Below are 14,226 nucleotides of genomic sequence, written 5' to 3'. Positions count from 1 at the left end.
ACAAAAATGTGGAATAAACCATTTTGGTATGAAGAATAAGAGAGAATATAGAATGTAGATTTTATAATATCCGAAGAAGGGTCTCGACCCGAAACATCACCTATTATTGCAATGGGGTTAGGTTAGGTAAGGGGGAGGTGCAGCGAGACCTGGGCGTCCTTGTACACCGGTCACTGAAAGTTGGCTTACAGGTACAGCAGGCAGTGAAGAAAGCTAATAGAATGTTGGCCTTCATAACACGAGGATTTCAGTATAGGAGTAAAGAGGTTCTTCTGCAGTTGTATAGGGCCCTGGTGAGACCACATCTGCAGTATTGTGTGCAATTTTGGTCTCCTCATTTGAGGAAGGACAACCTTGTGATTGAGGTAGTGCAACGTAGGTTCATGAGATTGATCCCTGGGATGGTGGGATTGTCACATGAGGAAAGATTGAAAAGACTAGGCTTGTATTCACTGGAGTTTGGAAGGATGAGGGGGGATCTTATAGAAACATATAAAATTATAAAAGGACTAGACAAGCTAGATGCAGGAAAAATGTTCCCAATGTGGGGCGAGTCCAGAACCAGGGGCCACAGTCTTAGAATAAAGGGGAGGTCATTTAAGACTGAGGCGAGAAAAAACATTTTTACCCAGAGAGTTGTGAATTTATGGAATTCCCTGCCACAGAGGGCAGTGGAGGCCAAGTCACTGGATGGATTTAAGAGAGAGTTAAATAAAGCTCTAGGGGCTAGTGGAGTCAAGGGATATGGGGAGAAGGCAGGCACGGGTTATTGATAGGGGACGATCAGCCATGATCTCAATGAATGGCGATGCTGGCTCGAAGGGCCGAATGGCCTCCTCCTGCACCTATTTTGTATGTTTCCATTCCTTCGCTCCATAGATGCTTCCTCACCTGCTGAGTTTCTCCAGCATTTTTGTCTACCTTCAGTTTTTCCAGCATCTGCAGTTCTTTCTTAAACATCTAGAGTAAAGGATACTGTTCTGAAAGGGACCCTGGAACAGAGGGTATGCATGAAGCACAGTGGCAGGACAGCTTGAGAAGTGGCAAATAAGGCATATCTGATTTTCAGTTTTAATCTTCGAGTTTAGTGTCATATGCGCAAGTATAATGACGTACTGATACGCTGAAAAGCTTGCTTGCAGCAGTGCCACAGGCACATAGACTAAGACAACACACAAAAACATGTTACAAATAAATTCTATCAAACTTCTGAATGGGAAGGGAAAAGAAAGTGCAAAAAAGACAAGAAATTAGTGCAAAACGCAATTAAAACTAATACAAGTCCATGGGACGTTCTAACGTTCTACCGCTGCACCACAGAGAGCATATTAACATATGGCATCTCTGTGTGGTATCTCAGCTGCACGGAGGCGGAGAGGAGAGCTCTTCAGCGCGTCGTCCACAGAGCGCAGAGGATCATTGGAACACAGCTACCAGCCTTGGAGGGCATCTACCACACACGGTGCCTCAGGAACGCCGTCAGCATCCATAAAGACTCCTCACACCCTTGTAACGGACTGTTTGAACTACTTCCCTCCGGCAGACGTTACAAGGCCTTCTACGCCCAAACCTCCAGACTCAGAAACAGCTTTATCCCCAGAGCTATAACGACTCTGAACCGGCCCTGCTGAGTGCCCCCCACCCCCCCCTGGACTGTCTCCCTCGGATGGTCACGTCACACCTTTTTTACTTTTCTTTTACATCGGTTGGAAGCTGCATACTAAATCTCGTTGCACTGACGTGCAATGACAATAAAATAAAATATATTATTATTATTATTATTATTATTATTATTATTATGGGAATGCAAGAGATGGTTCATAGTCTTCTGTTGTCAAGGTAGAATTTGGGTTGTGGTAGTCAGTTCAAGAACCTAACAGTTGTAGGGAAGTAGCTCTTCTGGTATCAATAGAGAAGTAGAATATAAAAGCAAGGAGTCTTGCTTTATAAAATTGATTTATCTGAATTGGCGCAGTGTGTTCAATTCTGGTTGTCATATTAAAAGTATGCAAATACTTTAGAGAAGGTCTGAAAATGGTTTACGACAATGGTTTCTGGCCTGATGGATTGTTGTAAGGATAAATTACCGAGGCTGAGGTTGTTTTCTTTTGAGAGGACTGTGGGGAGATTTTATAAAAAAAAGTAGTTGCAGATCTGGAAAGAGTATATTTTTCTTGTCATGTCTTGCAGATTTATGTGCTATTTATCTATGATTTATGCTGATATGTGGTGTCAGAGTCTACGTGCCTGCGATGTTGCTGCAAGCAAGATTTTGTCATTGTACCTCTATCTCAGCTTACTTGTGCATACGACCATAAACTTGACTTGACTCAACGCTGTTCCCTTCTGTGGGGACGACGAGGACTGGAGCTCATAGGTTTAAGCGGAAGAGCAACATAAGGAGATTTTTTAATGCAGGATGTGATTGGAATCTGCATTCGTGGTGGAGACAGTTCTATTATGGTCTTCTAGAGGGAGTTGAATAAATATTGATGAAGAAAAAAATTACGATGCCAGAAAAAGCTTTTAGATAGACACATGGAAGTGCAGGGAATAAACAGATATGATCAGATGAGATCAGTTTAACTTGGCATCATGTTCGACACAAACATTGCGGGCCGAATGGCCCATTCCTATTCTGCACTTTTCTATCTTCTCGGAACTGGGGATAGAAGTAAGGTTCTGCTCTGGTAGAAAGCCAACAAGAACATGCCACAGACTGCTGTGGAGGCCAAGTCAATGGGTGGAGATTGCCACATTCTTGATTAGCAAGAATCAAAAAGTGTCAAGGGTTATGTGGAGAAGGCAAGAAAATAGGGTTGAGAGGGAAAGATAGATCCACCATGATTGAATGGCAGAGTAGACTCGATGGGGTGGATGCCTATTTCTGCTCATGACAAGAACTTATGGCAAGATTGATATACTGATGGCCTCGTGAGCAGTCAACATTCTATGTCAGGACATGAGTGCAGCCTTTTTTGTATGTTGCACTGCAGTCAATTGCATCTTGCCTGTTCCTCTTCTGGACTGAAGGAAGCAGTGGAATTTTCTTGTGTGGAATTTGAGTCCTGTTGCAGCATTGAGTAGCATTGTGGCAGAAATAGTCTTCACAAGCTCAATATTATCCCCATACCAAGAAGCTAAAGATGACCCTGAACATGACGAGCATGGGCAAAGCTTTATAAAGGAGGTGTTGGACTGTCTTTTAGGTCATAGGAAGCTCTGGATCGTAGTAAGGATAAAAATGCAGTTTTATTGTCGACCTTTTATATGTCATGGCCTTTGGGGAGACAGAGTTGGTAAAAGCTGATTGTTCTATCAATAAATAATAATGGTAGTTGTTCATAACAGAGGAATTGAAATGTTCACAACATATAAATTCTGCATATTGTACTACTGTCGATGGCATTTGGTGGAGCTTTACACTGGAAAAAAAGTGCATACACAAATGAAAATTCCCTGGAAAAGTTAGGAACTAAAATTCCCATAGTGACAGAATACCAAGAAATGTCCTCAAAATTTTTGAAGTATGTTAATTAATTTTCACTTGTGCAGCATAGATATGTTTTTAGATATCTGTCGATGCACTTCTGGGCCAGGACAAATTTTTGTCTCTTAATATGATTTCACAACTATATTGCAAAATGGATAGCTTGCTATTTTTTGTGGTAATAATGAGATGGTGGAACAACCAGTGATACAGTGTTTAAGAAGGAACTGCAGATGTTGGAAAATCGAAGGTACACAAAAATGCTGGAGAAACTCAGCGGGTGCAGCAGCATCTATGGAGCGAAGGAAATAGGCAACGTTTCGGGCTGAACCCCTTCTTCAGACTGATAGGGGGTGGGGGCAGGGAGAGGAAAGGAAAAAGGAGGAGCCCGCGGGCTGAGGGAGAGTTGGGAAGGGGAGGAGACAGCAAGGGCCAACAAACTTGTGAGAATTCAATGTTCAAGAAGAAAGGAAAAAGGAGGAGGAGGAGCCAGTGATACAGGTTGATTTAGATTGATATAGTTTTATTTACTGAAATGTTAGAGGCCTAGGCTAATGATCAGAAGATCTGAATTCAAATCCAAACTGTTGGGTGTTTACATTTAAATATATTTAGAATTACTTTTTTTTAAATTAGTGTTAGTAAAGGTGATCAGGAAACTTTAAAGTTGTCAAAAAGCATTATTTAAAGAAAGAAAGCTGTCATCCTCACTGAGTCTAGGCAAAAAGTGATATGGACACCTTTGACTAAAATTAAATGCCGTCTTTCTCTGGCCCAAGTTGCCTACATATGTAAATAAATAAAAACAAACAAAATGAATAGTGTTTGCATCTAATGCTTTGTAGCATAAATTGTTTAAAGGTTGTGTTTGGTTTACACATGCTATTTAAATGTAGTAATCTCAGTGCTTTTTCAATAAATATGCAAAAAAATCCAAACTTTTCAAAATAAAATGGAATTATATCATAAATTAGAAACGAACAACACTATGGATATAGCTTTACCCAGGGGAAACAGCATAGCAGTATTTATATCTCCTATTACTTTTAACATTATCTGACTTTAGTCCCATATACACAAAGGAGAAAATTGTAAACCGTAAATTGGTGTCAGATTTAGAATTATGTTGCACGCCATCTAATTTTGTGATGATCACATATTGAATAACTGCAACTTTGTGAGAGCACAGGCACCTGCCTGCGTTAGCTTTTCTCTCAATTTACCATTAAGGGGGATTTATTTTTGCTGTGTGGATATTTGTGGCACAGCTGGCTACCCTAATGCCTGGAAGAGGAAGTATGATAGCAGTGGAAGTCTTCAGGGGAGCAAGAAATATGGAATAAAAAGTATATTTACAGTAAATACTGTGGTTGAAATTGGAAGGCCATGCAGAGGTTGGCAACTGTTCAAAAACATATCATATCCCCTCAGCAAATGCCCAATGCACTCATCATCGTGCTCTGTTAGTGCCTGATGTATTTTACATAGAGTAGTTGATTGACTTATTTAGGACAAATACACATCACATCACTTAAATCCATGGAAGTGATTGGCCCCAAAGGAAGCATGAAAACATAGATTCAAACCATGCTGAAAGCTTAATCATGTATGTCAATATTCTACTTGAGTCCAAAGTATGATAGAAGTAGGTTTATTGCAGAAATATTATTTAGCTGAGACAGAAGTGCACATTTGACATCATAATAATGCAAGGCAAGCATATGTTCAGAGCTTTCAATCCAGTTTACTTTATCCTGTTAAAGGGCGAGGCAAATTCAATGTTAGCATTCATTTTGAGAGGACTAAAATATAAAACACAAGGATGCAATGCTGAGGCTTTATAAGGTGCTGGTCAGACTGCGTTTGGAATATTGTGAGCGGTTTGGGCCCTATATCTGAGGAAGGATGAGCTAGTGTTGGGGAGGGTCCAGAGGAGGTTTACCAGAATGATCTCAGGGATGATTGGGTTAAAGAATGAGGAGTGTTTGATGTGATCGCTGGAGTTTAGAAGAATGAGTGGGAACCTCATTGAAACTTAATGAAAGGCCTAGATAATTAAATGCCTAGATAGAGTGGATGTGGAGAGGATGGTTCCAGTTGTGGAGAGTCGAGGTCCAATGGACACAGCCTCAGTATAAAAGGATATACCTTTAGAATGATGATGAGGAGGAATTTCTTTAGCCAGAGGGTGGTGAATCTGTGGAATTCATTGCCATGCTTGGCTTGTGGAGGCCATCATTGGGTATTATTAAAGCGGAGATTGATAGGTTCTTGATTAGTAAGGGCATCAAAGGTTACAGGGAGATGGCAGGGGAAAGAAGTTGAGAGGGTAAAATAGTGCAGCCATGATGGGATGAATGATCTAATTCTGCTCCTATGTCTTATGATTATGCAAACAGTAGAACGTGGGAGGGAGCACACAAACATAAAATTCCAAGTAAAAACCTGTTTTGATGTGAATTAAATTAGCATCCTTTGGATAAAACAAAGCACAATATATTGTGTTTCCCATTTTTAGATCCCTTTTAATAATTCTTTATTTCAACTACATTGTGGGGAAAAAAATCACTGTAGTGATTGGTGATTGCAATTAATCATCTCATTCCCATTGGATCTCTGGGAATGTTAATGTTTGAATATTAAAAAATAGTTCTGAAGGAGAAAGTACTGTCCTGAGTGGGGGAGAGGCAGGAGAGTGGGGTTAGGAGGGAGAGATAGATCAGCCATGATTGAATGGCGGAGTAGACTTGATGGGCCAAATGGACTAATTCTTGATGGGCCAAATGGACTAATTCTACTGATGTGCGACACCTCACACTTGATCGGATTAAACACCATTTGCCATTTCTCCTTCCACATCTGTAACTACAAGATACAAGATACATTTAATTGTCATTTGGACCCCTTGAGGTTACATTACAAACACATAGACTCAAGACACAACATAATTTACACAAACATCCATCACATCGCTGTGATGGAAGGCCAAATAAACTCATCTCTCCACTGCACTCCCCCCCCCCCCATGTCAAGGTCAAAGTCAAAGCCCCCGGCTGGCGATGGCGATTGTCCCACGGCCATTAAAGCTGCGCCGGGTGATGCAAGGTCGCACATACAGGTGCACAACCTTTTATCCGACGATCCAAATAACGAAAACCTCCGAATAGTGACATTTTTTCGGTCCTTGAAGAAAGGTCCTTGAAAACGTTCACCGAGGGCGGCCCGCAGAGGTGACAGCGGAACCTCCGGTCGGTCCTCGAAGAAAGGGGAACTAAATCCCCATTCATAAAAGAGGAGGGTATATTGCGCGGGAGGGTTAATAATTGACAATATGCTGCTACCTGCCAGCTGCGTTAAAAAGTTCCCACGGTAGACTCACGATACACAGTGTATCGTGAGTCTTGCGTGGTAACTTTTTAACTCAGCGGGCAGGGAGCTGCAGATTGTCGCTCCCTTCAGTTTCACCCCACCTACACCCCTCTGCTTCCCGGCCATGTGTGTGACCCCTTCCCTCCCCTCTCCAGCTCCCCGCTCATTGCACCGGCGCGGGGGCTTTGTACTGTCTTCAAGTCGGCGATGGCTGCAGGTCAGTGCAGTCACCGGAGACGTCAGGACCAATTGGACGTCGACCACCCGGCCCACCGCAAGCACGGAGATCCCAGAGACCGACAGCCAACAGCAGCCCAGCCCAGCCCCGCTCTAACTACAGGGGAACCTGGGTTGCGGATGACGGGGCGCAGCTCGGGGCGTCGTAGGGGCCCATCGGGGAGCGGGTTCCTGTTGGTCCTGACGTCTCCGGCCACCTGCTATCCTCCGGGAACTGTACCGCCCTTCCAGGAGATTGGGGTTGTTTGCAGTTGCAGAGGGAGGGGGCAAGGGCGGTACAGTTCCCAGTCTCAGCTCCAGTCCAGGGGGGTGGCCGGAGACGTCAGGACCAACGGGACAGCGACCCCCAGGCCCACTGCAAGCACGGAGATCCCAGAGACCCACAGCCAGCAGCAACTCCAGCCCAGCCCCGCTCCAACGCCAGAGGAAAACGTAGGAGCAGAAGCGGATGGTGTGCAAGGTACGAATTGTTCTTGGGGTGGCGCAGCTCGGGCTGTGGGCAAACTGCCACTTGTCGCCGTAGCGGCCCATCGGGGAGCGAATTCCTCTGGAGTTGGAGGGGGAGTATTGTGCTGTTTGATCGCCCCCTACTATCCCAGGGACAGGGAGACACAGCGGCTTTTTAGACTGGTGGGCAATCACTTCCAAAGTTCTGCCCACACAGTCAGTACACCTCTCCTACACTGCATTTCATACAAACATTTATTCTGCAAAAAAAAACCACATTGAAGACTCAAGCTCGCGACCGAGTAACTGCCGGGATCGAGGCACAAACTCGCGACCTTGCGGATATGAGCCGAGCACTCTACCACTGAGCCAGCCATTAAAATCTACACTAAAAAATTTCCATTCCGAAGACCGACAAATTCTGAATTACGAAAAGTGTCTGGTCCCAAGGCTTTCGGATAAAAGGTTGTGCACCTGTACTGACATATATCCTGCTGTATCCTTTGACAGCCTTCTTCACTGACTGCAACTTTCTGTGCCATCTGCCAATGTACTAACTGACCCTTCTACATCTTCATTCAAGTCACTTATATGTCTATCACAAACACAGATATCCCAGCACCGATTTCTGCAGAGCACCACTGGTCACAGATCTCCAGCCAGAATGACACCCTCCCATTACCATATCTTCTATGTTAAAGTAGTTCTGAATCCAAGCTACCAAGGCCTCGTGTATTTTAATGTTCTGGACCAGCCTGCCATATAGTGAATTTATTAGATTACTTATTAAAATCCTTGTACACAATGTCCAATGTCCCACTCTTATTAAAACATTAATAATTTCATCAAAAAATTAAATCATGTTTGTAAGACATCTTTGTGAAACTTGCTCCAGATACAATTACATTGACTGTTCTTAATTAGCCCATTCTCTTAAAAATGTGAGTAAATACTCTCCTGAAGAGTCGTCTCCAATAGTTTGCCTATCACGAATGTGATGCGCACAGGCTTATAATTTCATGATTTATTCATCGTTCTCTTCTTAAACAAAAGCACAGCATTGGCTACTCTCCTGTCCTCTGGGACTTCAGGTATGGCCAGTGCGGATACAAAAATCTTGGTAAATCTTTTGCAAGCTTGTCTCCAGCCTCTCAATAACCTTGGATAGATCCCATCAGGCCCAAGATTCTATCAACCTCGATGTTCTTCAGGAGACCCAACACCACATCCTCCTTGATCTCAAACTGCCATAGCACATTAGTATACTATAAACACAGATCATGGGACTGTTGGGTTGGTGGCTGAAGTCAGATCTCCTTTCAACTCCTGTAAACTATCAGCAAGCTCCTGGTCACTGGGCCTGTACTGAAATTGTGCATCAATCAACTGGCCAGTCTTAACAGATATCGTCAACCTCCCACTTCAATAACCTACTGCCCCCATCTGCTTCAAAGAAACCTCCAAAATACCAGTCCCCAACAAAAGTAAATTGATCTGCTGCAATGGCTACTGCTCAGTAGCTCTAACATCAACCATTATGAAGTGTTTTGAAAGATTGGTAATGGTCTGCAACTGCAAACAATCTGGATTCCTTTTCAATTTGTGTACAGGAGTACACAAATATGTGTACACGGTGATGTTTCAAGTTGCGACCTAGCCCTTGACAAAACAGTTGTTTCTTGACCCAAGGAAGTGGATGGGGATGGGGAGGGGAGTGGGGTGAACGCAATCCTGCCGTCATCAACAGAGTTGCTGTATAGATGGTCGACAGCTTTGATTTCTGGGCACCCATATCACCAGCAACCTAACTTGTTCCTTATCCCTAATTCTGATATGTTAATCAAGAAGCCACATCAGTGTATTCACTTTCGAAGATTCAGCATGTCCAAGAAGATTCTGTTGAACTTCTACAGATACGCTGATAGCTTATAGTGTTCTGACAGATAATATCTCAGGCTGGTGTGGCAACTGTTCTGCTTTTGACCACATTGAGAATGTGATGAACACAGCCCAGTCCATCACAGGCTCATCATATCCATCCATCCAGGTAATCTTCATAGCGTGTTACAGCAGGAAGGCTGGAAGTATCATCAAGGCTGCCTACCATCCCTATTCTCTCTTTTACCTTCTGGAAGAATATAGGAGTGCTTGAAAGCCTGATGTCCAGACTTAAGAATGGCTTCTTCCCCACTGCTACCCGACTCCTGAACCAATCGCCTCTTTCAAACCCTCGTACTCTTAACCACATCTCATTCAGTTATTTGGTTATTCATTTTGGAGTATTTTTCACTACTTCAGATATCTCTACAATCTTTGCATCAATCTGCTGTTTTGCATTCATTGTTGTATTTATTTTTATATCTATTATGATCATGTCAACTGTGTATTCTATGAGCTTCATGGAAGCAAGGTATTACATTGCACCCTGGTGTATATGGCAGTAAACTAATCTGAATCTGAATGTGTGCCAACACCAGTTTGCTTCAGATGTTGTTAACACATTTCCCCAAATAATCTTTTCTGGTTTCATGATTTCGCCAATGTTGCACTTGTGGATATTTATATTTACAGCAAGTGAGCCTGTCTCTGTCAAATGTATCAAATGAAAAATTTATATTGCTATCTCAATTCCCATGGATGTGCATTTGTGCAGGGAAATAGACGATTGCAAATAAACATGGAATATTGTCTTTAGTGAGATATAAGATTAGTCTTTATTTGACAAAAACAAATCAAATCAAACACAATCTGATCTTCATCCCTATGCTCCTTTATTTTAAAAGGTAAAAGCTTTGAAAATTTATCAGTTCTGCCTTGAACTATTGAATAAACAATGTAGCTGCTCATTAAGAAATATTTGAATTACCTATTTGAAAAATAAAACTGTTTATTAAAATATTCTTATCCCACTTCCACCTTTAAAATACATCCTACGGTAATTTAATTTAAACGTCTTTTAAACTGATCCCACAGTTTTCTTTTGAGAGATTAGATTATCAACCTGCACAGATATTGGTCCTGAAGTTTGAGACAAGCAATGCTACATGTATCTTAATAGTTCATTTCAAGTGGACAGAATGGTGTCAGAAAAATAACCATTATTACAATGTTTATGTTTTGTCTAATATAAAAATATTCAACTCACAATTATGATGTCATGCTATTATATTGAAATTACAGTAGATTAACATGTAACATTTCTGTTCTTTTGATTTATCATCTTTATTCTTAATCCTGCTAATACATTATTTACATTTTGTGAGTAAAATGGCTATGAAAGAAACAATACTAACCAGAATGTAACGAGTTTCCTGTTGGATTACAGGTCGAATTTTCTCCCCTTCGTCTGGATCTCTGATCATAGATCTGGCACAATATCCACCGACCGCTCTGTTTCAATAAGTCCAGAGTACCAACGATATCCAGTCTTCAGAAAAGAAAATAGTGAGTGGGTCACATTTATGCTGGCTTACTTTTCATATTCCAGTTTTCATTGAGGACATTTAGCAGCAGGTAGATTTGTCTGAACATGGGTTTTACTTGGCCACTTTAAAAGGAGAAATATACAGGCGATCAGTGTCCGTTGAGTTGGACAGTAAAAAGGACCTGGCATGGAGTGGAAATATCCTCTATATTTATCCACCACGTTCAGTGGAGCTATGTACAATAAAGGCAGATGGCTCTGTCAGAAAGCTGACCTAGTCTCTCCATGGAGAGATGTAACAAGACAAGGCTTCAGGGTTTAGATAGAGCTAACCATATGCTTGTGCTACACATTTACTGTGCTAATGAAGTCACATAAAACACATTTATGCTAATTATGCTTTTAGTGACCAATTGTGTTATTCAAAAAGCTCTTAAAATGTAATTTTAACAGATATTTCAACGAATATATTTAACTATCTTTAGTTATTTGTTTAGATTTTAATAATTTGTATTAAAAAGTTTAAATTCCTGACGTAACAAAAATTGCCTCCTAATAAAGAAAAAAGTAAGGTACAAATACAAATGTATTTTAGGATGAATTATTTCAATGACAAATCGAAGGTTTATTTCAATGACAAATTTACAGCCAATACAAACGATAAAGTATAAAATAATCCTTACGGTGAACGTATGATTCCATTGCAAGAAGTTTGAATAGCTCCGCAAAAGTCAGATAATGTTTAAGAAATGTAGATAATTAGATAATTTTTAAGATCTGAAATCATAAACAATTGCCATCTATTCTATTGCACACTATATTTCTGCTCTGAATGCTTTTATGGAACATGAATCAGGAAATATAATGTGATAGTGTTGGGATGAAGAATAAAGTAATAAAACGCCATCCTAATCTGCGCTTCACATCATTACAAATTGAGAGTGAGATACTATTTTGTGGTTAACTTCCAGGCTGTGTTTCTTAAGTTGCCCTGAATTCACATAAAGATCTGAATGGTAGATATTTAACATACACATTTCTCCTGTATCACAAAATCTTGTCCTAAAAGCAATGTTTGCAATGTAATTTTGTAGCTGATATTGAATTCTGCAACTGGTGTGTATTTATTAATGTGATGACCTCCTCTCCCTGCACCTCAGGTCTTTTTGGACATCAGCTGCCAGAGTGAACAGCAGAGGTAAGCACCCATTATAAATAACTCCGGGGTTTTTTCAAGCAGCATTTTTAATTTATTTAAGCATCTCTACATTGAGTAAAGAAAAGTGTACACAGTATTTTATGCAATTAATGAACATTTTATTCAAATTCTTAAAAAATGGTTACGATTAGTGGCAAGTATTATTTGAGGAAGTTGTAGAAAATTGACTTTGCTGGCAGCAATATAGTGCATGGCAGTTCAAGCTGCAATTTATACAGTAAATGCGTGGATAAAATTGATCAGGCTTTTTGCTAACCCAGGATCATACAAGAATGCACTCAATTATTCCACGAATGTTGTTTCCACAGTAAATATGGCTTCAATTTCAGCAACTGTGTTACTGATATTAGCTGTGGTCTCAGTTTTCCATCAGTGACAGTGAATCTGTATATCTGCTGTACTGCAGCCTCCATTGAGAGTTAAAGTAACGTGTACCTTGAAGAAAACAACCCCCAATTACCCAGGCCTGGATCTTTCACTTAAAAGCTGGCTGTTGGGCTCAGGCAAAACCGCTTTTACTGGGAGCCCCAAACTTCCACCCCGTTAGTTGGATACGGCATGTAGTTCTACCCAGAATTGATGTATTTTACCCACTTAACCAAGTGGAAGTTCAGTACTCCTTAGCTAAACTGAAGTCTTGAATTCTGCTTTGGTACTTGTTGATCAGTGGAAGAGAGCAAATTTGCAGGAAATGTCCTTGTACCAGTAAAAGCCCCAACACCTCACTCAACGATGGCTCTGAGGAGAATGGTAAGTACAAGGTGATTACCTTTCCCCTTTATTTAATTGAGTTAATGTAAATGTATTACATTGCATCAGATTTATTTTCTAGGTGCTGCAAATGTTTTACTTTGAACAAATGTTTTAATGTCAATGTTTTGATTTTTAATAATACATTTAAAAAAAATGCAAGATCCTTTTTCAGCTTTGAAAGCAAAGTAAGCCTAGAACAGAGCTTAACTGGGTTTGAAAGCAACTTTGGATGTCAGGTTTAATCAATTCAGTTAAAGGCCCCGTTCTGCACTGTGTGTCATTGAACAGTTGGAGGCAGCTTCCCAGTAGAAGACTGTGGGTGCCCAGAAAACTGCATTTCCTTATTGGATTTTGAGGGCAGATAACAGCTGAGCTTGTGCAGCTCAGAGGTCAGTGGGAGATCGGAATGGTCAGATCTCTCTGATGTGGATTTTGCCCATTGTAGTGTTTGTTGTTGTTAGCTTACAGTTCTAGGGAATCCTGGGTGTCCAGCACTGACCTCAAGCAGGTGGCTAAACAGATTGGCCAGCTAGTCATGCTGAACCGACCTCTCAGATGGCATGTCAGACATGAAAACAAATGCTTTTTAAAAATTAATTTATTTAACATTTCACATTCCAAAAACTCAAGATACACACATGGGTAGAAAAAAAAACATTAAAAAAAAATTTAAGGAAAAGGTTGAATTCTAAGGAATTTAATTTTGAAATAATTGTCCGTGGAAATGACAACATATATATCCACAATTAGTTTTAGTCAGTGCTTTCCTTATAGACAAAAATGTGTTGGGATGCACCATTAATAAACATACGTGTGGCCGTAAAATGAAATAATGATATTTAACTGAATGCCAGAGATTGAGGGGAGACAGGTTAGAAGTAAATAAAATTATGAGAGGTATTGATAGAGCAGACAGCCAGAACCTTTTTCACAGAGTGGTCATTTAAAATACTAGGGGACATAACTTTAAGATAAAAGGGGCAACGTTTAAAGGAGATGTGCAGGGCAAGTTTTTTTAACATATTTTACAGCGAGTGCCTGGAATGCACTGGCTGAGGTGATGGTGGAGGCAGATACAATATTGACATTTAAGAAATGTTTAGGTAGGCACATTGATATGCAGGGAAAGGAGGGGTGTGGACTATGTCACGAATCTAAGAGGAGGTCTTGATCAGAGTGTGTACCACTTTCAAAATACACTACAGTTACTGGCCTGAGCAATTCCATTACTTCCTCGCAAAAGAGAAACCTTTATCACCAAGAACAACAAGAGCACCAGGCACATAG

The 14,226-nt window shown here is 40.9% G+C and overlaps 2 protein-coding genes across 5 annotated transcripts in view; one reads left to right on the top strand and one right to left on the bottom strand.

The window, feature by feature from the left end:
- Window positions 1-10,968, bottom strand: part of filip1l (filamin A interacting protein 1-like) — a 197,748-nt gene extending 186,780 nt beyond the window's left edge. For 2 of the 3 annotated variants that reach the window (XM_055645006.1, XM_055645009.1), the window contains exon 1: window positions 10,837-10,968. The gene's annotated coding sequence lies outside the window, so the exon portion shown is untranslated. The remainder of the gene's footprint in view (window positions 1-10,836) is intronic. The other variant, XM_055645008.1, reaches the window with a different exon arrangement.
- cmss1 (cms1 ribosomal small subunit homolog) overlaps window positions 10,869-14,226 on the top strand; it is a 46,127-nt gene continuing 42,769 nt past the window's right edge. For both annotated transcript variants that reach the window (XM_055645011.1, XM_055645010.1), the window contains exons 1-2: window positions 10,869-10,987; window positions 12,128-12,165. The gene's annotated coding sequence lies outside the window, so the exon portion shown is untranslated. The remainder of the gene's footprint in view (window positions 10,988-12,127; window positions 12,166-14,226) is intronic.

This window comes from Leucoraja erinacea, chromosome 13 (assembly GCF_028641065.1).
Source record: "Leucoraja erinacea ecotype New England chromosome 13, Leri_hhj_1, whole genome shotgun sequence".
Taxonomy (NCBI): Eukaryota; Metazoa; Chordata; class Chondrichthyes; order Rajiformes; family Rajidae; genus Leucoraja; species Leucoraja erinaceus.
The sequence above is the reverse complement of the archived record's forward strand: the minus strand, read 5'-3'. Positions and strand labels throughout refer to the sequence as shown.